Below are 23395 nucleotides of genomic sequence, written 5' to 3'. Positions count from 1 at the left end.
TTATCAGGTTCAATGTTCCTTCTAACCTTCTTCGGGAACATGCAAGGACCTGACTCGGAACAGAGAGCTTACTAAAGCTATGTTCAAAACTGTGGGAAGTAAACAGGATACACAAGAAGGGTATACAAGACCCTTTATTTTTCTCTATTTACAATGACTTCCGTACTTCAGAATACACCGACCCGCTACTTGGGGTCAAAACGTAAAAGTATAAAGATAAAACTAAACTCTAATTTAACTTTAGAATAATAAACGTGGAAGATTGGCCTTATATTAACAGGAGGCGTATGTAGTACAGAGAACTGTGAACACTACAATACGTTTAAATTTATCAAGAGGATTAAAACCTCCGGCCTGGAAGGCAAACAGCAACTGCGTAACTTCTAAGGTAAGTGGCCTGCTTCGACTCACTGCTTCCTCTCTCTCGCTTGGCAAAAAGCCACAACTTAAATACTTGGCGTTCGCCAGACAAACTTTGCATAAATACCTTCATGCTTATAATTCTGGCCGGAAGTAGAAAATAAGAAGTGATAGTAAAGATTTAAAATAAAATAAACGTTAGTAAAACTTAACATCCTTTCATACTTCCCACCAGAGTTAATTAGTTTGAAACTGAGGTCTAAAACGACCTTGCTGAAAACTTTTAGCTCTAGAATCTAACGCGAGGCCAATCTTTTACAAATATTTTTCACTAGAAACTAGAAATTTAAAAGAAAGAAATTTGTTTTTACAATAGCAGCTCCCAGGATACAAATTTTTTTTTCATCTGTACTGCATCCAAACAGGAGCTCTTATTCAAATCTGGTTCCTTCCAGAGATCTGGAAGGAAAACTAGTTTAATGAAATGTTACACAATGAAATGGCAAATAACATGTATAACTATATTTCTCTTAACATTCTTATTCCATTCATGACTATTTTAATTATCTCTCCCCGTGCTCTATGACATATGTTGTAAAAGAACACCAAACACGAATGTGTTTCTGTCTACGTGTTCCACACTTCCTCCTACAATCAAAACACTAACGTGTTAAAATTCAACATAACAAGACCTCTTAACACACCCTAATTTCAACTCTAAACCCTGAGGTACTATTCTGAAAGTGTCTAACTCTGAAGTGTAGCGTCAGAGAGCCTAACTACATCATTCAACCTTTAACACATATTCACCATGATCTAGACTTTTTACAGTCACACACAAAAAAAATTTAACATTCACTTTTACCATATCACGGTATTTCTTAACATTTAAAATAACAGTTCACATTGTATATAAGAACATATCAACATGCCGTTAATTTTACACATTTTGAAAACATACATTAGTAGTACATTGTTAACTTCTATTCTTTTCAAAGCAAGTGCCAATTATTTCTACATTGAAATACTACATTTCAAAAAGTCTTTCAGACTAAAACTTCTTTCTTGCTAGAATGTTTTAAATAAAATTTATACAATAACTTTTTACAATATTTAAGTCTTTACACAACGCTATTATACATCAACTTTAGTTTTACGCGCGAGTAATTGAAAAACATAATACCAAAATCGGTAACAACTCATTTCTCGCCCTTTTGGCGATAAAGGTAGACCTCGCATGAGGTAAAACTTCTTGAAATCTGCCACTTGCAGTAAGAATGAAAGATTAACTTAAGTTTGCAAAGTAACATAAAATTTTACTTATCTTTGTGATATTCGGACATCCTTTTCTGGGCCCAGTCCTTAAAGGTATTGCAGATAGTCGTTTGATTTATCCTCCTTCTTGTACGGGCTCGCCCTTCAGTGCCTTCCTCTGGAAGCTTCCTTTTTTCACCAGTTCGGTCACCCTTGAATACCTTCTCTTTCTCCTCTGCTTGTGGTCTTGGCCGTTTGATGGCAGCTGGTCTTGGCGGACCCGGGAAACTTCTGTCGTGTTCCTGCTTGGACCTCGTTGCTGGCCATTCAAATTTTCCTTGTAACTTTTCCTCCGCCGCTAATGGCCTTTTCGCAGTTCGGCGACATTTGCTGCGGAGAGTCCTATCGGATGAGTAGATCTTCCGTTTTAGAGCCGGGTTATAGTTGTCGTCATTTCTCCTGGTTCTCTTCACATACGTCGTCCTTCTCCCTTCTTCATTCTGGGGGTGTTCGTGAACTCTCTTTTCTGGACGGTGGAACGGCTTCTTTTTCTTGCTACCTTCAATTTTTCCGCGGGGAAATTTTCTTTTCACTTGCTCCTGCCTCTTAATGGCTTGCCCTTGTACTTGTCGTTTTTCCACCTCTGGAGCTTGTGCCTGCGGTGTCTGCCGTGCCGGATCCTGCAAAAGATCTGAAAATATTTGCATTTTATTACAATCGAAGTAGGGTTTGATTTGATCAATGTTTGTGGAGCAGGTTTCACCATTTCTGGCTTTTAACACTACTACAGCGTGAGTTATTTTTTCTATAACATATGGTCCTTCAAATCGTGGAAAAAATTTGGCAGTTTTATCTTCTGGTGCTGAAGAAAGTGAATGCTTAATTTTTAAAACTTCATCCCCTACTTTATAAGTTACTCCCCGTCGTTTCAAATCATAATAGAGCTTCTGTTTTCTTTGTGCTACTTCCGTATTCTTCTTTGCTTCCTTAATTAGTTTTTCTATATCACCCATTTTAAATTCTGGGGCTCTTTGTTGCACATAAAATAATTTATCTAACGGCGTTATAATCTTTCTGCCTAAAAATAACTCAGCAGGAGTTTTGCCCGTTGTATCATGTTTTGCGGTCCTAAGGGCGAAAGCAAATTCATTGACATAGTTATCCCAGCTTTTATGAAAATTTTTAACATAACTACGGACAATTTTCACTATATTTCTATTGACCTGTTCCGCTATATTTAATTGCGGCCGATACAGGACCATTTTTAAATGACGTATGCCCAGTTTTTGGCACATGTCTTCTAATACATTACTTACAAATTGAGGACCATTATCCGATATAACTTTTAGGGGCGCCCCGTATTTTAAAATATATTTATTTAAAATAGAATCAGTAACTAATTTCGCGGAGGCTCGTTTTAAGGGAACAATTTCGGTCCATTTACTAAAATGATCAACCATAACAAGGAGATAGCGACTTTCATTTAACTGACTTTTTGGGAAAGGGCCCAATAAATCGATGCCAATTATTTCATTTGGAAATTCGGATTTAATACTATTCAGAAACCCGGCCGGGCGGAAATTAATATAATTAACTGCTTGACATGTTGGGCAGGACTGGACATATGCCCTTGTTAACTTTTGCAGTTCAGGAAAGTAGACTGCCTCGCATACGCGTTGGATAGTTTTTTGAATACCAGCATGAGAAGCTAAAGGGCTGTCATGGAGCTCCTGCAGGATATTTAATCTAAGACTAGCTGGGATAACAGGTCGAAATTCGTTGTTGGAATTCATAGTTTTTGTATAGAATAATAGACCATCTATTAGTTCGTAATGGGCCGCCCTATTTCTTATCGCCACAATATCTTGGTGGCTAAAATTTTCAGTATCCTTTAAATACTCATAAATGCTTCCAAACTCTGGATCCTTACTCAGTTCGGTTATTACAGTTTCTCGGGAATTTATTGTACATGCTGTGAGCATTGCCACCTTTACAGTATTACCTTGTTCATCTATTTTAATTCTTGATAGGGCATCTGCTACGATATTTTCCTTTCCGGGGAATTACCAGATTATATTCTTGCAGCTTGAGTGCCCATCTTATTAACCTTGGGGATAAATTTTTCCCTGAGTACAATCTAGTTACCGCCGCATGATCAGAGTACACTGTTATCGGCGCCTTTCCGAAATAGACTCGGAACTTTTGCACTGCTAACAGAACTGCAAGTGCCTCTCTCTCGGTCGCGGAATAGTTTCTTTGTGTTTGATTTAAAGTTCAGCTAAAAAATGCCACGGGCTGCTGATTTTGCGAAAGTACCGCTCCTACCGCATAATCCGAAGCATCCGCTGAAATTTCTAAATTCTCATCCTTTTCAGGAAATTTCAACACAGGGGCTTGCGTTAATGCTTGTTTTAATTTTTCGAAAGCACTATTGGCTTCGGCCGTCCATGAGAATCTTGCCTTTTTCCTTTTTAATTTTAACAATGGCTCAGCGATAGCTGCAAAATTTTTTATAAAGGACCTATAATATGAACAAAGTCCTAGAAAAGAAGAGAGCTTCTTTGCCGTGTTTGGAGTCGGATACTTTTGTACAGCGATTATTTTTGATTCATCTGTCTCGATTCCTTTTTGAGATATTTTGTAACCTAAATATTTTAATTCAGGGGCTGCAAATTTGCACTTTTCGACATTAACTTTTAGACCGGCCTCATTTAATAAAGAAGACACCTGTCTTAAATCCTGTACATGTTGGTCCAGATTATCACTAGTAATAATGATGTCGTCTAAATAGATAAATGTGGACTTTCCAAGAACAGGCCTTAGCACCATGTCCATACATCGCTGAAATGTTGCCGTTTTCCTCTGAAAGGCCAAACGGCATACGCAGGAATGCATAAGTGCCAGACTTGGTTATAAAAGCAGTCTTAGGCACGTCCTCCGGTCTAACCCCTATTTGAAAATAACCAGTCATTAAGTCTAAAATCGTCATATATTTGGTAGACGTTATGTTCCTTAGAATTTCTTCAATGATCGGTAACGGATATACCGGATATTTAGTTATGGAGTTTAATTTACGGTAATCAATAGCGAATCTCCACCTTTTTGGATGCGTCAAAGGATAGTCATTATTTTTCTTATATAAAACCACCGGGCTAGCATAACTACTTGAGATGGGCGTTATGATCTTTTTACGTAGCATATCGGTAATATGCCATTCTATAATTTTTTCCTTATTCTTATCATAACGGTATGGTTTTTGGCGAACTGGCATTGCATCTCCGGTGTCAATACTATGGTTAGTAACCTGAGTAAATCCTGGAATATCACTAAATAACGAAGCAAATTCACTTACCACTTGTCGGATTCTTCCTTGCTCGTCATTAGGCAGGTGGTCAAGATTTAATATTCGCGGTTCAGCCTTTTCTGCACACCCTGGTTTCATTGTCAGCTTAAGGGACGCTTCATTAAAATCCAGTGTTGCTTGTGCGTCTGAAAGAAAATCTATTCCTAAGATTATATGTGCTTGCAGATTCTTTACTATAAAAAACATCACCTTTACTTGTTCGTCCTTGATACGGATGTATAGTGGTACTTTACCTATGCACTTACATTTTTCTCCTTGCGCCGCTAACACTGTCATATTATCCGAATTATATATGCGATATTTATGAAAATACTTCCTAAAAAAATCTTCTGCCACACAGGAACACTGCCCGCCTGTATCCAGGAGTGCGGTGGCTGGGATATTATTCACCAACATTTCAATCTTCGGAAGAGTCAAATTTTTCACCATTACTGTACTTAACTTGTAGGAAGAGTGTTGGAAAATATAGCTTATTTTTAAATTTTTTTAATGCATCATCTCTCCTCCTTGAAATGTTTATTTAATTTAGTCTTTATTTTTAATATAACATAGTAGTTACTTCTACTTATTTTTCTTGCTGCCACTGTTTGCATTGAAAACGGACTGTCTCAACCTAATTGAGATGCAAAAACGAAACAATGTTACGTCATCTGAAAAGCCGATTCGTGCCGATAGCTGATTGGTTGCCATGAGATGACGTCATTCCTACTTCTGCCATAAGTATCTCGCGTCGCTCTGGCTCAATCCTTCTAGTTCCTGGTTTACCAGCTGGTGTGTGAGCGGTTTCCAGCCCCTTCCAAAGGATGCCTGCAGTCCGGTGAAAGGATGCCTTGATTCCGGTTTACAAGATAATGGTTCCAGATTGAAGTTCTTCAGTTCCGGGGGCTGTCCTGTGAGTGACTACCGTAGGCAGCGTCCATGTTTCTTCAAGGAGGGTGGAATTAAGTGCAAACGGCGTTAGGCCGGTTTTAAGTGGTTTCACATTTAAATTTTTCAGGTGTTTTCTTGACCATTGATTATGGACTTATGGAATGGGTAGCCTGCTTTATTTTTAGGCGGCATAGTCACTATTTAGGACTTTTTTCTTTTTTCTTTTTTTTTTTTTTTTTTTTTTTTTTTTTTTAAATTTGTTTGTATAGAATGCCAGTGTTTTGGAGTACAGGTAAAAATATTTGATGAATGATGATTATGTTATGTTCTGCCTAATACTCTAATATTGTTGAAATTTATTTTATGTGTTTTTATTTTTTTATTATATTGTTAATAAATTGGTTAAGTTCAAAAATCTTTTATTGTCTTCAATGTCTGCACAACATAACTCAGGGAGCTTTCATTGCTACCACTGCTAAATGTTTAATATCTTTAAACTTTAAACTTTGCTTTAGCATCATTTTGGTTATGGGCCCAGTAGCTCCTGAGTTATTTTTAGTGCAGACTTTTGAAGTTTAAAGTTAATTTAGGACTTAAGAGATTGGGGGTGGTTTTTGTTAAAATTCAAATATGGCTACTGTTAGTGTCATGCATAATATTGCTAAACTTGATGCATGTAATTATTTTACATGGTCCAAAGATATGAAGTTTGTCTTGAATGAAAAAAATGCATGGCTTTTGGTCAAAGGTGTTGAGAAATGTCCTGATTTAGATGATGTTAAGGGTATTGCAAAAGAAATTATTGCAGACTTTCAAAATAGAAGTCGATTGGCATTATCGTTAATTTATATGAATGTAAGCCCTGAATATAAAAACTTAATATGTGAAATTGATGACCCAGTAGTGGCATGGAATACACTTGCCAAATATTTCCAGCCAGATTATAGGTCAAGACATATGTCCCTGTTTTCAGAGTTCTTAAATTGCAAAATCAAGCCAAATGAAAGTATTAGTTTCTTTTCTTCTAGATTAAAACGAGTAAGTGAACAGTTAGCTGATATTAATCAGGCTGTAAGAGACTTATATATATGTTTCCAGTTTCTTAGGTTTCTTCCAGATAAATTTGATCAAGTAGTTCAGAATATTTTGAGGTGGCCAGATGAAAAGTTCATTTTTAAAAATGTTGAACTTGAAATTCTAGCAGAGGAAACGCGTCTTAATTTAAGAGAGATGGATAGGGAAAACTCCAATAAGACTATAGAAGTTCAAAGTACTCACTGTGAACCCAAATTTAAGCAGATTAAAGGGCTTAAGTGTTATAAATGTGGCCGTCCAGGTCATATTAAAAAAATACTGTAGAATGAGAGGTAATTTTTCCAGATCACCCTCACCTGCTTCTTCTGTTTCCTCAGCTGTATCTAGCAGTAATAAAACATCTTCTAAGTGTAAGAATAAACCCAAGTTGAGTAAAAGTAATAATTCCCATGCACAGTCCCATTTTATAGCTCAAGCCAATGTTAACAATTTGGAAGAAAATGATGATAGTTGGATCTTTGATACGGCTGCATCTCATCATTTTTGTAAAAATCGTGAATTGTTTGATACTTTTTCTCCTGTGAAAAATGAGAATATGCTAGTAGCTATTGATGGGGTAACTTTTCCAATTCATGGGAAGGGTACTGTTAAAATGAAATTTGGGGATACGATTATTTTGCTTAAAGATGTGTTATATTCACCTGAACTAAGACGAAATTTAATATCTGGACCTAGGGTGGATATCAATGGAGCAAGATTTTATGGTAAAAATGGGCAAATTAAAGTTACTGATGATGAGAATTCAACTTTGTACAAGGCTAAGTTGATAGGAAGTAACTATCATGTGTTCCCGAAAATAATCAAAAAAGGGGGCAAATCTGTAAAATTTGAGGCATCCGCAGTTCAGAATAATAACAGTGAATTATGGCATGGTCGGTTTGGTCATATAAATTATGATACTATTGTCAGGACTAGTAAGAGACATTCAGTTCGAGGTCTTCCTGTGTTAAAGCACTCACCTAATTTGTTTTGTGAACATTGCCAAATCAATAAGCAAAGACGAATCTCCTATAGACCTTTAGAAGGTATTCAAGTAAAGAGACCGCTTGAAAGGGTTTTCTCTGATGTATGGGGACCTATTAACATTCCGGGTAGGAATGGTGAACGTTATTTTGTTTCCTTTATTGACGAATATTCTCGTTATGTGGTAGTGTACCCCATTGTGGAGAAAAGTCAGGTGTTTGAAGTATTTGAAAGGCATATAGCACGTGCAGAAAGATCTTTGAACCTTAAGTTGAAATACTTTAGGACTGACAATGGGCGAGAATATGATAATGATCAATTCAGGTCATATTGTAATAAAAATGGTGTAAAGCACGAATTTACAGATGTCTATACTCCAGAACAGAATGGAGTTTGTGAGAGATTTAATCAAACAGCTCTAAATAATGTACGTGCAATCTTACACGATAGTGGAATGAGTTCTGAATTTTGGTCAGATGCAGTAATGTATTTTGCATATTCATTTAATAGAATTTGTCATAAGGGCCAAGATAGAACCCCATTCGAATTATACACTAAGCGGAAACCATCAGTACGTCATCTTAAGGCATTTGGAACGATTGCCTATGTGGGAATTCCAAAGGCTAAAAGAAATTCTAAACTCGATCCAAAGGCAACAAAGGGCCGATTGATTGGGTACAGTGTACGAACAAAAGGGTACAAGATTTGGTTGGAAAATGAGCAAAAGGTAGTAGAAACCCTAAATGCTACTTTTAAAGAGTCGATTGGAATGCAGAAAAGTGGCAGTGGAGCTGCACTGGGCACCCTACCTGATTTGGAATCTGAAGAAAGGGTAGAGTTCCAATCTACTGACACTCCAATTGGCTATTTTCCTGAAATAGAAGAAAGAACCGATACCAATGTACCTTCTTCTACAATTGGCACTGACACTCAATCTACATTGAGACAAGTAACTTGGCTTCGTAAACCTGTTCCAAGGCCAGACGGCACTCGTACGGATGTGTATTATTTTGAGAGGGGGTGTAATCAAAGACTACGATCACCAAATGATGTAGAAAGGTATTGCACTGAACATAATATTCAGTATGATCCTACCTTGTTTGATTTCAAGGGAAGCAATACTTATAGTGGTGAAATCAACCCAACTGGTACTTCTTCAACGTCGTATACCCGAGATAGCTGACTGGATGTTTCAATTCCAAACACTTATAACCAGGCAATGAAATGTGCAGAAAAGCTTAAATGGATAGAGGCAATGGAAGAGGAAATGGCCAACATGCGAAAGCATAAGGTATGGCATCTTGTTCCACTTCCTAAAGACAAGACTCCACTAGGTTGCAGGTGGATTTTCAACATTAAACGTGACGAATTTGGAAACACTGTTCGTTTTAAAGCTCGTTTAGTGGCTCAAGGTTATCGGCAAATTAAATACGATACCTATGATGAAACCTACTCTCCTGTAGTCAACTTTTCAGTAATAAGGCTCTTTTTCTCCCTTTTAGTTGCACACCTAGGATGGGCAAATATACAATGTGACGTGAAAAGTTCCTATCTCTACGCTCCTTTATCAGAGGAAATTTACATGTCCCAACCACAGGGTTTTGTAGAGCGAGATAAAGAAACTTTTGTGTGTCGATTAGATAGAGCCTTGTATGGTTTACATCAGAGTGGCCGATTATGGTACTACGAGTTGGATAGAACACTATGTAACCTAGGGTTCATTAAGTTTGAGTGGTGTAATTGTGTCTATCGTTTTAAAGATTTTGTCATTCTGTTGGTTTATGTTGATGATATAGTTGTGTTTGGGAAAAGTGAAGTTCAGGCCAAAAGGATATTAAAAGTCCTGAGTTCACATTTTGATTTGAAAATTTTAGGTAAAACAAGAAAGCTTCTGGGTGTGGAATTTGAATATGAGAAAAATAGTGTTTTAATTCATCAGCAATTATATATAGAAGACATAGTTAATCGATTTAAGTCTTTTAAAATACAAATTACTTCCCTTCCAATAGTTAAAGGTGTGAAATACTCAAAATCTCAAAGTCCCAGTACACAAGAAGAAACGACTGAAATGATGAATTATCCTTATAGAAATGTTTTGGGATGTCTATCGTTTCTTTGCAATCGTACTCGTCCGGATATAGCTTATGCTGTTAATATATTTTCTCAGTTCCAAAGCAATCCTGGTAAGTTTCACTGGGAAGGATTACTTAAACTTTTAGGGTACGTTTCCAATACCAGACAGCACAAACTCAAGCTGGTATGCAAGGAACTGAAGCTCAATATATATTCAGATTCGGATTTTGCTTCAAGCAGGGATGATATGGTGTCTATTGGTGGACAAATAGCTTTGTTGGGAGAATCACCTGTATCTTGGCATACGTTTAAAGAAAGGGGAGTGAGTTTATCTACTATGGAGGCTGAATTCATCTCCATGACTGAATCAGCAAAAGAATTAGTTTGGTTTAAAAACATTTTGGATGAATGCATTCAGTTTAAAATTGCAAGTAACTATGTTTCGAGGCCAATATTGTTTGCTGATAACATGGCTGCTATATGTTTTACAAAATCACCCATTGAAAACTCAAGGACAAAACATATAGATGTGAAACTATTTTTCATTCGTGATCTATTGAACAGGGAAATTTTTGATTTAAAACATGTCCCAAGTAAAGATAATCTGGCTGATCCCATGACAAAACCGCTGACTAAGCATAATCTGGTAAAATTTTGTGGAACAATTTTCTTATGAAATTTGTTTTTGTGTGTATTTAAATTAAGAGTTTTGTTAATTTGAAAAATATGTTATAAGTCATATATGATGGATATTAGGTAAATGTAAAATTGTATAGTGTAAAATGTTGTATGAGTGACCAGGGCCCTGGGTAAATGTATTGAGCGTATGATCATATATATGACTTTGTATTGTTTTGTAACATGTTGGACTTTCTTGTTACGGTAAAATTTTTTTGAATAATGCGATAAGATTTTCCCAAAGAAAAATGTTCTTAAAAATTTCTGAATGAAATTGTGATATTTATTTATTCTTGTTTTGAATTTTGTAAAGATACTGGCATTCGGTTTTTATTTCAGGTCGGAGATGATGATGTGGGGGGCATTTGTTGGAAAATATAGCTTATTTTTAAATTTTTTTAATGCATCATCTCTAATCCTTGAAATGTTTATTTAGTTTAGTCTTTATTTTTAATATAACATAGTAGTTACTTCTACTTATTTTTCTTGCTGCCACTGTTTGCATTGAAAACGGACTGTCTCAACCTAATTGAGATGCAAAAACGAAACAATGTTACGTCATCTGAAAAGCCGATTCGTGCTGATAGCTGATTGGTTGCCGTGAGATGACGTCATTCCTACTTCTGCCATAAGTATCTCGCGTCGCTCTGGCTCAATCCTTCTAGTTCCTGGTTTACCAGCTGGTGTGTGAGCGGTTTCCAGCCCCTTCCAAAGGATGCCTGCAGTCCGGTGAAAGGATGCCTTGATTCCGGTTTACAAGATAATGGTTCCACATTGAAGTTCTTCAGTTCCAGGGGCTGTCCTGTGAGTGACTACCGTAGGCAGCGTCCATGTTTCTTCAAGGAGGGTGGAATTAAGTGCAAACGGCGTTAGGCCGGTTTTAAGTGGTTTCACATTTAAATTTTTCAGGTGTTTTCTTGACCATTGATTATGGACTTATGGAATGGGTAGCCTGCTTTATTTTTAGGCGGCATAGTCACTTTTTTTTTTTTTTTTTTTTTTTTTTTGAAATTTGTTTGTATAGAATGCCAGTGTTTTGGAGTACAGGTAAAAATATTTGATGAATGATGATTATGTTATGTTCTGCCTAATACTCTAATATTGTTGAAATTTATTTTATGTGTTTTTATTTTTTTATTATATTGTTAATAAATTGGTTAAGTTCAAAAATCTTTTATTGTCTTCAATGTCTGCACAACATAACTCAGGGAGCTTTCATTGCTACCACTGCTAAATGTTTAATATCTTTAAACTTTAAACTTTGCTTTAGCATCAAAGAGGGGTTTTCGTGACCTTCGGATTTCCGCACCCTCTTGTCAGCAGAAATCCGTTTTAGTTTAAATTATTTTTCATTTCCGTGCTTTCCTTCTTTTTCCCCTGGCCTTGAGACTTTTTTCCTGGATTGCTATTGAACTGTCGACGTTCGCCGGCTATTTTTGAATGCTCGGGTTTCCTTGCCCACTGATTCGCTTTGCTTCCGTAGCCGTGTGCTTGAGTTTGCTGTAGTCTTGGCGCACCAAATTGGTTTCGCTGTTGATATTGGCATCTTCTTTCGACGTCCGCCGTTCTTCTACTTTCAAACTGGATTGCTAGCTCAAATAACTTTTCCAGTGTAGTCGGATTTCTTAATTCAGTAAAGTCTTGCACTTGGGGCAGTAACCTCGGCAAAATCACTTGAATTATTTCAGGATCCGGACGGCTTCCATACAAGAGTTTGAAGACGTGAATTTTTCTTAAAATAAAACTTGAGAGGTTTTCGATTCTTTGTTGATATATACTAAAAAGTTCTGTTTCTAATTTCGCACGATCCCTTACAACAGGGAAGGCTTTTACTAGGGCAGTCTTGAAATTCTCGTAAGTATAGGTGGGACTTCCTGCTTGACCCAAGAGACTTCTGCCTATACATTTGAACCAGTTAAGCGCTTGGCCCCTCAAAGCGCTGGTAGCTAAGGTAACTTTTTGAAACTCGTGCACGGGGTAGAGCATGAAGTGGTCATCCAATTTTTCCAAAAAACTGGTTACCGGTGAGTTTCCATTAAATGTTGCTTCTGGTTTCATCGAAGCGCGCATGGTCTGGACGATGTAACCAAATCCATCCAGGGCGGCAGCTGGCATTTCTGGATTCTGAGCCGTTTCTGCAGTCAGCACAGGTTCTTCTTGAAACTCGGCCATGGTTATTCTTCTTCGTTGGGCGCCACTATCAGGGTCTATTTTCCTTCTAACCTTCTTCTGGAACATGCAAGTCCTGACTCGGAACAGAGAGCTTACTAAAGCTATGTTCAAAACTGTGGGAAGTAAACAGAATACACAAGAAGGGTATACAAAACCCTTTATTTTTCTCTATTTACAATGACTTCCGTACTTCGGAATACACCGACCCGCTACTTGGGGTCAAAACGTAAAAGTATAAAGATAAAACTAAACTCTAATTTAACTTTAGAATAATAAACGTGGAAGATTGGCCTTATATTAACAGGAGGCGTATGTAGTACAGAGAACTGTGAACACTACAATACGTTTAAATTTATCAAGAGGATTAAAACCCCCGGCCTGGAAGGCAAACAGCAACTGCGTAACTTCTAATGTAAGCGGCCTGCTTCGACTCACTGCTTCCTCTCTCTCGCTTGGCAAAAAGCCACAACTTAAATACTTGGCGTTCGCCAGACAAACTTTGCATAAATACCTTCACGCTTATAATTCTGGCCGGAAGTAGAAAATAAGAAGTGATAGTAAAGATTTAAAATAAAATAAACGTTAGTAAAACTTAAGATCCTTACACAATGAACACGCAATTCAGTAGAAAGGTCATGCATATGCAAATGTCAGGAACAAAACGTCACAATCGATGTGAGCATATGTATGCAAAACACGTGCGGTCGGTGCGCTCAACTCAAGACTGCAATAAAACTATTTTCAATAATTTATTACACAGAGATGCAATTAAAGACATTCGCTACATGTATAAGTGAGTTCTTTCATGAAATATGGATAGAAGAAATCACCTGGATGACTTCACACGTACATGAATAATCGGAAAGCTGGAGTAAGGGCGTAATGTGACCAGTGTAGCTGAAGAGTTTGAAATCAACAAAAGTGCCATTTCGTGCTCTTGTAAAGCCATAGGTATATCTGTTAGAAAGGTTGGTGGTGGCCACCCCAGTAAACCAACTGCAGTGGAAGACCATTGTCCTGAAAGCCAAAAGAGCCCGAAACCAGCCAGCAAGTGTCACAGCTCAGCAATTGTGCACAGCAAAGGGGCAACAAGGGTTGCAGTTTACTGTGTCCAGACGCTTTCACAAAGGTGGCATATTCGCCCACTGTCCTGAACAGCGCATCCCTTTGAAAGTTGGCCATTTCGAGTGGTGCAAGAAGCACAAAAACTGGGCATCTCATCAATGGAGTCATGCCCTCTTTAAGTATGAGAGTCATTTCAGTGCCACCGATCCTCAATGCCAACTGATTTGGAGAGAGGTCAGGACACGGTTTCATCCCAGTAACATTTTGGAAAGAGACTGTTACAGTAGTCTTGGCATTCTTGTCTGAGGAGGCATTATGCTGAATGGGTAGACACAGCTCCACATTGTCGAGTTTCTGTAACTGGAGATCGCTATTGTCAGGAGGTGCTCCTTCCCCATGTGCATCTGTTCCGAGGTGCCATTGGAGCAGACTTCATTTTTATGGATGATAATGCACGGCCACATTGGATTCCTGCTGTTTTGAAGCTACAGGAAAGTGAAGATATAACTCAAATGGATAGGCCAGCGCTCCCCTGATTTAAATCCCATAGATCACGTGTGGGATGCTTTGTGAAGATGCCTTGTGCTGAGTATGGAGAGACGGTAAGCAACCATTGCAGTAAGAGGAGGGCATATCCCACACTAAGGAACATCTGCTTGTTGTTCTTCCTCTTGTACACAATCATGTGTAATGGTACTATGAGTTCAATAAAGCCATTTTTTGTTCGATTCCATGCTGCATGCATTGTATTCATTTTGTGCAACTACGCTTGGTCATCGTTTAAATACAAAATGCCGTCTCTCATTTCTGAATTTCATGTCTCTCAGAAAATTTCCCGTTGAGTTACGGGTAAAAGAACACCTGTTGCTTAAGTTTTGCATGCCAGTATAGTTTATACTTCAGGATGTGATAAAAGTCATTTAGAATATAAGTAATCAGCAACTAAATTTGTTGATGACCTTGTCAAGTTAGTTTTAGATGAAAAATAAAATCCTAAGCATCCTAACATTGCAGATGGGATATCATTGCACAACTTTGGCAACTGATTTTTGTCACCAAACTTGGAGACATTTTGGTCTAGTCCCTGTATAACTGTAATGGGTATTGTAATCAATATTATATGTAACTATAACCGCATCTGGCCCTCATATGCCTTCCAGTAATTTCGAGAAGTGGAAGGTACTGAAAATTTCTCGGTGGATGAAGGAAAACTATATGAGACCTGAGAGAGCACCAGTTTCTTAATAATTCTTCAGTTCAGCATGAGTTCAGTGTATTGAGAGATCTCCAAAGGAGCTTTGCCTGTTTAGATATGCATTGTGCTGTGTTTCATAATCTCAGTAGTTTGAAGTGTTACTACTGACTGTACTTGTGATACTGAGAAGAACTGTACGAATATTTTTGTGGAACATTCCAGAACTGTAACATGTTTCCTTTTGTAATAATAAATTTTAACAAGCTTTTATTGGTTCTCTTACAAACCTATATGCATACAAACAGAATGCCTTATATGAATAAAATTCTGTTATTTTGCCACAACCTACACAAAAAGGGAGGCATTTAAATATCAAATTATAAATAATACCAAAAAATTTTGATGAACGAATTAAGGAAAGAACTAAATAAGAAAATCATTATTCAGTGGAAGTCTTTAAATTAACTAATGCCTTCCTTGCAGCTAACCAATTTTCAAGACTGAATAATCTCATATTCAAAATTTACATTTAAGATACATTTAAAATCATTAAAATATTCTGCATTATAACAAATGCATATTGATGTTAAAATACATGACAGTCATCATATATCCTTCAGTAATCTAAAAAGCAACAAGTAAGCATTGTAGCCCCCCCCCAAAAAAAAACTCAGAATACAGATAGCTATATACAATATAAAGAAGATTTCTGAATACTACTACAAGATAAGGACAAAATATTTTGCTTATCACAAGTACCAAAGCATTAATTATGACAGGCTAACTAATTTGATGTGATGCTTTTCAAGCACTTACAAGAATGTCCTTTTTTTTTTTTTTTTTTTTTTTGAAATTTGTTTGTATAGAATGCCAGTGTTTTGGAGTACAGGTAAAAATATTTGATGAATGATGATTATGTTATGTTCTGCCTAATACTCTAATATTGTTGAAATTTATTTTATGTGTTTTTAATTTTTTATTATATTGTTAATAAATTGGTTAAGTTCAAAAATCTTTTATTGTCTTCAATGTCTGCACAACATAACTCAGGGAGCTTTCATTGCTACCACTGCTAAATGTTTAATATCTTTAAACTTTAAACTTTGCTTTAGCATCAAAGAGGGGTTTTCGTGACCTTCGGATTTCCGCACCCTCTTGTCAGCAGAAATCCGTTTTAGTTTAAATTATTTTTCATTTCCGTGCTTTCCTTCTTTTTCCCCTGGCCTTGAGACTTTTTTCCTGGATTGCTATTGAACTGTCGACGTTCGCCGGCTATTTTTGAATGCTCGGGTTTCCTTGCCCACTGATTCGCTTTGCTTCCGTAGCCGTGTGCTTGAGTTTGCTGTAGTCTTGGCGCACCAAATTGGTTTCGCTGTTGATATTGGCATCTTCTTTCGACGTCCGCCGTTCTTCTACTTTCAAACTGGATTGCTAGCTCAAATAACTTTTCCAGTGTAGTCGGATTTCTTAATTCAGTAAAGTCTTGCACTTGGGGCAGTAACCTCGGCAAAATCACTTGAATTATTTCAGGATCCGGACGGCTTCCATACAAGAGTTTGAAGACGTGAATTTTTCTTAAAATAAAACTTGAGAGGTTTTCGATTCTTTGTTGATATATACTAAAAAGTTCTGTTTCTAATTTCGCACGATCCCTTACAACAGGGAAGGCTTTTACTAGGGCAGTCTTGAAATTCTCGTAAGTATAGGTGGGACTTCCTGCTTGACCCAAGAGACTTCTGCCTATACATTTGAACCAGTTAAGCGCTTGGCCCCTCAAAGCGCTGGTAGCTAAGGTAACTTTTTGAAACTCGTGCACGGGGTAGAGCATGAAGTGGTCATCCAATTTTTCCAAAAAACTGGTTACCGGTGAGTTTCCATTAAATGTTGCTTCTGGTTTCATCGAAGCGCGCATGGTCTGGACGATGTAACCAAATCCATCCAGGGCGGCAGCTGGCATTTCTGGATTCTGAGCCGTTTCTGCAGTCAGCACAGGTTCTTCTTGAAACTCGGCCATGGTTATTCTTCTTCGTTGGGCGCCACTATCAGGGTCTATTTTCCTTCTAACCTTCTTCTGGAACATGCAAGTCCTGACTCGGAACAGAGAGCTTACTAAAGCTATGTTCAAAACTGTGGGAAGTAAACAGAATACACAAGAAGGGTATACAAAACCCTTTATTTTTCTCTATTTACAATGACTTCCGTACTTCGGAATACACCGACCCGCTACTTGGGGTCAAAACGTAAAAGTATAAAAATAAAACTATACTCTAATTTAACTTTAGAATAATAAACGTGGAAGATTGGCCTTATATTAACAGGAAGCGTATGTAGTACAAAGAACTGTGAACACTACAATACGTTTAAATTTATCAAGAGGATTAAAACCCCCGGCCTGGAAGGCAGACAGCAACTGCGTAACTTCTAAGGTAAGCGGCCTGCTTCGACTCACTGCTTCCTCTCTCTCGCTTGGCAAAAAGCCACAACTTAAATACTTGGCGTTTGCCAGACAAACTTTGCATAAATACCTTCACGCTTATAATTCTGGCCGGAAGTAGAAAATAAGAAGTGATAGTAAAGATTTAAAATAAAATAAACGTTAGTAAAACTTAAGATCCTTACACAATGAACACGCAATTCAGTAGAAAGGTCATGCATATGCAAATGTCAGGAACAAAACGTCACAATCGATGTGAGCATATGTATGCAAAACACGTGCGGTCGGTGCGCTCAACTCAAGACTGCAATAAAACTATTTTCAATAATTTATTACACAGAGATGCAATTAAAGACATTCGCTACATGTATAAGTGAGTTCTTTCATGAAATATGGATAGAAGAAATCACCTGGATGACTTCACACGTACATGAATAATCGGAAAGCTGGAGTAAGGGCGTAATGTGACCAGTGTAGCTGAAGAGTTTGAAATCAACAAAAGTGCCATTTCGTGCTCTTGTAAAGCCATAGGTATATCTGTTAGAAAGGTTGGTGGTGGCCACCCCAGTAAACCAACTGCAGTGGAAGACCATTGTCCTGAAAGCCAAAAGAGCCCGAAACCAGCCAGCAAGTGTCACAGCTCAGCAATTGTGCACAGCAAAGGGGCAACAAGGGTTGCAGTTTACTGTGTCCAGACGCTTTCACAAAGGTGGCATATTCGCCCACTGTCCTGAACAGCGCATCCCTTTGAAAGTTGGCCATTTCGAGTGGTGCAAGAAGCACAAAAACTGGGCATCTCATCAATGGAGTCATGCCCTCTTTAAGTATGAGAGTCATTTCAGTGCCACCGATCCTCAATGCCAACTGATTTGGAGAGAGGTCAGGACACGGTTTCATCCCAGTAACATTTTGGAAAGAGACTGTTACAGTAGTCTTGGCATTCTTGTCTGAGGAGGCATTATGCTGAATGGGTAGACACAGCTCCACATTGTCGAGTTTCTGTAACTGGAGATCGCTATTGTCAGGAGGTGCTCCTTCCCCATGTGCATCTGTTCCGAGGTGCCATTGGAGCAGACTTCATTTTTATGGATGATAATGCACGGCCACATTGGATTCCTGCTGTTTTGAAGCTACAGGAAAGTGAAGATATAACTCAAATGGATAGGCCAGCGCTCCCCTGATTTAAATCCCATAGATCACGTGTGGGATGCTTTGTGAAGATGCCTTGTGCTGAGTATGGAGAGACGGTAAGCAACCATTGCAGTAAGAGGAGGGCATATCCCACACTAAGGAACATCTGCTTGTTGTTCTTCCTCTTGTACACAATCATGTGTAATGGTACTATGAGTTCAATAAAGCCATTTTTTGTTCGATTCCATGCTGCATGCATTGTATTCATTTTGTGCAACTACGCTTGGTCATCGTTTAAATACAAAATGCCGTCTCTCATTTCTGAATTTCATGTCTCTCAGAAAATTTCCCGTTGAGTTACGGGTAAAAGAACACCTGTTGCTTAAGTTTTGCATGCCAGTATAGTTTATACTTCAGGATGTGATAAAAGTCATTTAGAATATAAGTAATCAGCAACTAAATTTGTTGATGACCTTGTCAAGTTAGTTTTAGATGAAAAATAAAATCCTAAGCATCCTAACATTGCAGATGGGATATCATTGCACAACTTTGGCAACTGATTTTTGTCACCAAACTTGGAGACATTTTGGTCTAGTCCCTGTATAACTGTAATGGGTATTGTAATCAATATTATATGTAACTATAACCGCATCTGGCCCTCATATGCCTTCCAGTAATTTCGAGAAGTGGAAGGTACTGAAAATTTCTCGGTGGATGAAGGAAAACTATATGAGACCTGAGAGAGCACCAGTTTCTTAATAATTCTTCAGTTCAGCATGAGTTCAGTGTATTGAGAGATCTCCAAAGGAGCTTTGCCTGTTTAGATATGCATTGTGCTGTGTTTCATAATCTCAGTAGTTTGAAGTGTTACTACTGACTGTACTTGTGATACTGAGAAGAACTGTACGAATATTTTTGTGGAACATTCCAGAACTGTAACATGTTTCCTTTTGTAATAATAAATTTTAACAAGCTTTTATTGGTTCTCTTACAAACCTATATGCATACAAACAGAATGCCTTATATGAATAAAATTCTGTTATTTTGCCACAACCTACACAAAAAGGGAGGCATTTAAATATCAAATTATAAATAATACCAAAAAATTTTGATGAACGAATTAAGGAAAGAACTAAATAAGAAAATCATTATTCAGTGGAAGTCTTTAAATTAACTAATGCCTTCCTTGCAGCTAACCAATTTTCAAGACTGAATAATCTCATATTCAAAATTTACATTTAAGATACATTTAAAATCATTAAAATATTCTGCATTATAACAAATGCATATTGATGTTAAAATACATGACAGTCATCATATATCCTTCAGTAATCTAAAAAGCAACAAGTAAGCATTGTAGCCCCCCCCAAAAAAAAACTCAGAATACAGATAGCTATATACAATATAAAGAAGATTTCTGAATACTACTACAAGATAAGGACAAAATATTTTGCTTATCACAAGTACCAAAGCATTAATTATGACAGGCTAACTAATTTGATGTGATGCTTTTCAAGCACTTACAAGAATGTCCTTTTTTTTTTTTTTTTTTTCAAGAATTAAGAAAGAAAAAGACAATCGTTTTTAGTCTAGATAAAATTCTCCTTCAACAGTGTCAAAATAATAATTTGAAGAAGTAGAGGTTTATGCAACGTATATTTCACGTAAGCTTATTTTCATTACAGAAAAGCAAGTATGAATTCACAAAGTGTAAAATGAAATATAACACATAAATAATACTCATTTGAGTCAAGCAGGCAATCATGCCACTGCAAAATCAGCTTTATTTATTTTTATGACAGAATTAAACATTATTTTTTCTAAGATGAAAAACATTGGGTACTGTCAAACTAATCGCAGGTTCCTTCAAAGCATGCTGAATATTTAGGCCTATCAACTTATGTCCAACATTTGAAATGTCCAAGAGGATTAATTTATTTTGTACCATATTCCTATATCTGAAGTTAAGAACAGGTAATTTATTCAGCACATTCTGATTATCTGTACCTCCATAAAAAAACTCAAAAAATCATTGACAACTTTAAACAGCATTCAAGAACTCATGGGTTACTTACTTCCCAGAGAAATGGGGTTCTTTCCATAATGCAGCAGCCTCGGCAAGACCAAAACATTTTCACCATGCTAATAATTGGCTTATTGGCTAATAATTGGCTTATTTATTATTATTTATATAATAATTGGTTATATATTTTGAAAATAGGCCAGAGCTATTTTCAAAATGGTGGCATACTAAGAACTTTATAAAATAGCAAAATTTTTAAAAAGCTAGAAACATCCTTAATAAAACATTTACCTTTTTTTAGAATTATTACAATCCTGACATTGCACAATGGACAAAACAGATGTGTGCTATGCACATATACGAACTGCCATATAAACACTCTTTGGCAACATCTTCGGTTGCTACATAATTATTTTGGTAGCATATTGCTTTACCTCATGAATACTTTTTCATTAATTTTCTATGGTGGTGTGGATAAGCAGAGAGTACAATTCATGCATAAAAATGATTAAAAAATACTGTGAGCATTGATGCTGAATATTATCTAATGAAAAGATGATGATCTTCAGTATGGGTTACAACACATCAGACCTTAAACAAAAATGTGTGAAAAGTTTTAACTTTCTCTGCTATAACTATGCAAGCTGGATTTGTATCCATGAAGACTATGATGAACTCTTGAGTATTATTAGAGGAATTAAGGAACACTGAGAGTAGAAAATGGCCTGCAAAATATGAAGATAAGGTCATATTTCATGATAAAACAATGCTCCATGTCATTCACTGCTTATGATAGTGCAATTTTTATGGTATAAAAATATAATGATTTGTCCTTATTTACTAAATCTAGCATCATATGACTTGGCTCTTACCCAAGATTAAAATGAACATGAAAGGTAAGAATTTTGAATTGATTAAAGACGTCAAGGCGGTCAGAACAATACCGCTAGATATTCTTGAAAAAGGACTTGTACATACAAGTACTTACACAAGTGACAAGACATTAGGATAAGTATTTTAAGATGAGGTGAGTATTCTAAGAACAACTCATGGTGATATATATTTTACTGTAATACTATTTTTTTATTTCAATATTCTCTATTTTTCGATAAACCTATGTAGAGAGAATGCAAAACAGTTCTGTGTCAGTAGAAGTTTCCTATAATCCTGAAAAAAAAGGGGAGGCATTCTCCTAAGTTACATAAAGCCATCACTTACTGTTTCTCGATATCAACAAATAGTATCAATGCCAAATGACCCTTTTCCAAAATTAAAATCAGAAACAAGAGTAAAAACTAAAATTCACATATGCACAATATAATATATGAACCCTCCATTTATGGTTCTTTTGATTTGAAAAGTATTATCATGTTGGTCTGTTACTATGACTCGTGAAAATTTCAGGCAATGACTTTTTCCCCCCTTTATTTCCATAAGGATAGTGCTCTTTCTCTGTGCATGATAAAACTGTGTTAGTGCTCATTATTTTGACAAAAGATGGCTTTACAGGGTTCTTTTCAATATAGAGAACTTGGGTAAAAGCTTGAATTTGTTCATCAAAATATTCCATGCATGAGCTGCATTTGCCTCTGGGAAATTCACCTTTCATTTTCCTAGCCATATATCACCAAATCCTGGAACTAGAAGACAGTGTGTTCTGTATTGCTCCAACAAGGTTCATAGCCACAGTTTAGTTAAAAAAATAAGCACCTATAAGCACTTTTCAAGCACATTTTAAGGAAAAAATAAGCACCTGTCTAATTACATTATTTACAACTGCATAACCTTAAAAGAAAAATTAGACTTGTAATTTAAAATATGAGCAATGCAATATTTATTAAGAGAATGAGCACTGAAATTTCAGTTCAAAATATAGAAAATAAATAATAATAAGCCATATTAATTGTATCCGTTTGGCACCTAATAATAAATACAATTTATTTTTCCACTCATATTAATATTTAAATAATTTAACTTACATTCTGAACATTTATAAATTTTCATTGCATAACAGTTTTCCCTTAACATATATTCCAAGCAACGAAAATTAGGTAAAAAAAGAGGCACATTTCTGAAATCAGAAGACGGGAAATTGCTTCACGCAGTCATCCTTTAACAGTAAAAGCTTAACTGACCCGCATACTCGGAAATTGCCGAATATTCCGGATAGTAACTGGAAAAAGAGGAGTGGGAGAGATTGTAGCCGTTCTTTAGATTTCTCGGCTAAATAAATGATTTTGACATTTCGATATATGCATCATATAAAAACAGACCAATGGAACTGAGAAACATTCTGCTTAGCAAGCACAGTAAAACTCTTTTAAGTGTTCATAAACAAATCTCGGACTGAACATCAATCAAAATTAATTATCTCTGCAAAATACCGCAAACGTTATTGCGCAATACGTGCGGCGTAATTCTTCCACATGTGATATTACCCAATCAGAATCAACAGCTGGCGGCATTCGGAGAATAAAGAACTAAATAAAAGGAAAGAAAGAGACTTACTAATCTGGGGTGTTTCTGATTCTAATTTTCAACAGACTGCGTTACATTTCCGGAATAGAATCAATCTTCGCTTAGGCTGGGTAGACTGCAAAAACTTTTAGTCCTATTCAATCCAGATTGGACAGTGACAAAAAAAAAAGACCGCTGTTTCAATATTAGAGATTTTGCGGAGAAAGGGGTGAACCTCCCAGCCTCCGTACTGTATAAAGT

At 36.7% G+C, this 23395-nt stretch overlaps 1 protein-coding gene across 2 annotated transcripts in view; it reads right to left on the bottom strand.

The window, feature by feature from the left end:
* Positions 1–23395, bottom strand: part of LOC118198867 (uncharacterized) — a 120287-nt gene that overhangs the window by 56815 nt on the left and 40077 nt on the right. The gene's annotated exons all lie outside the window — the stretch shown is intronic.

The sequence above is a fragment of the Stegodyphus dumicola genome, chromosome 2, assembly GCF_044657685.1.
Source record: "Stegodyphus dumicola isolate Sdum_Otavi_A_Nest chromosome 2, ASM4465768v1".
NCBI lineage: Eukaryota > Metazoa > Arthropoda > Arachnida > Araneae > Eresidae > Stegodyphus > Stegodyphus dumicola.
Note: the sequence above shows the minus strand (reverse complement) of the source record. Positions and strands in the feature narration are given on the sequence as shown.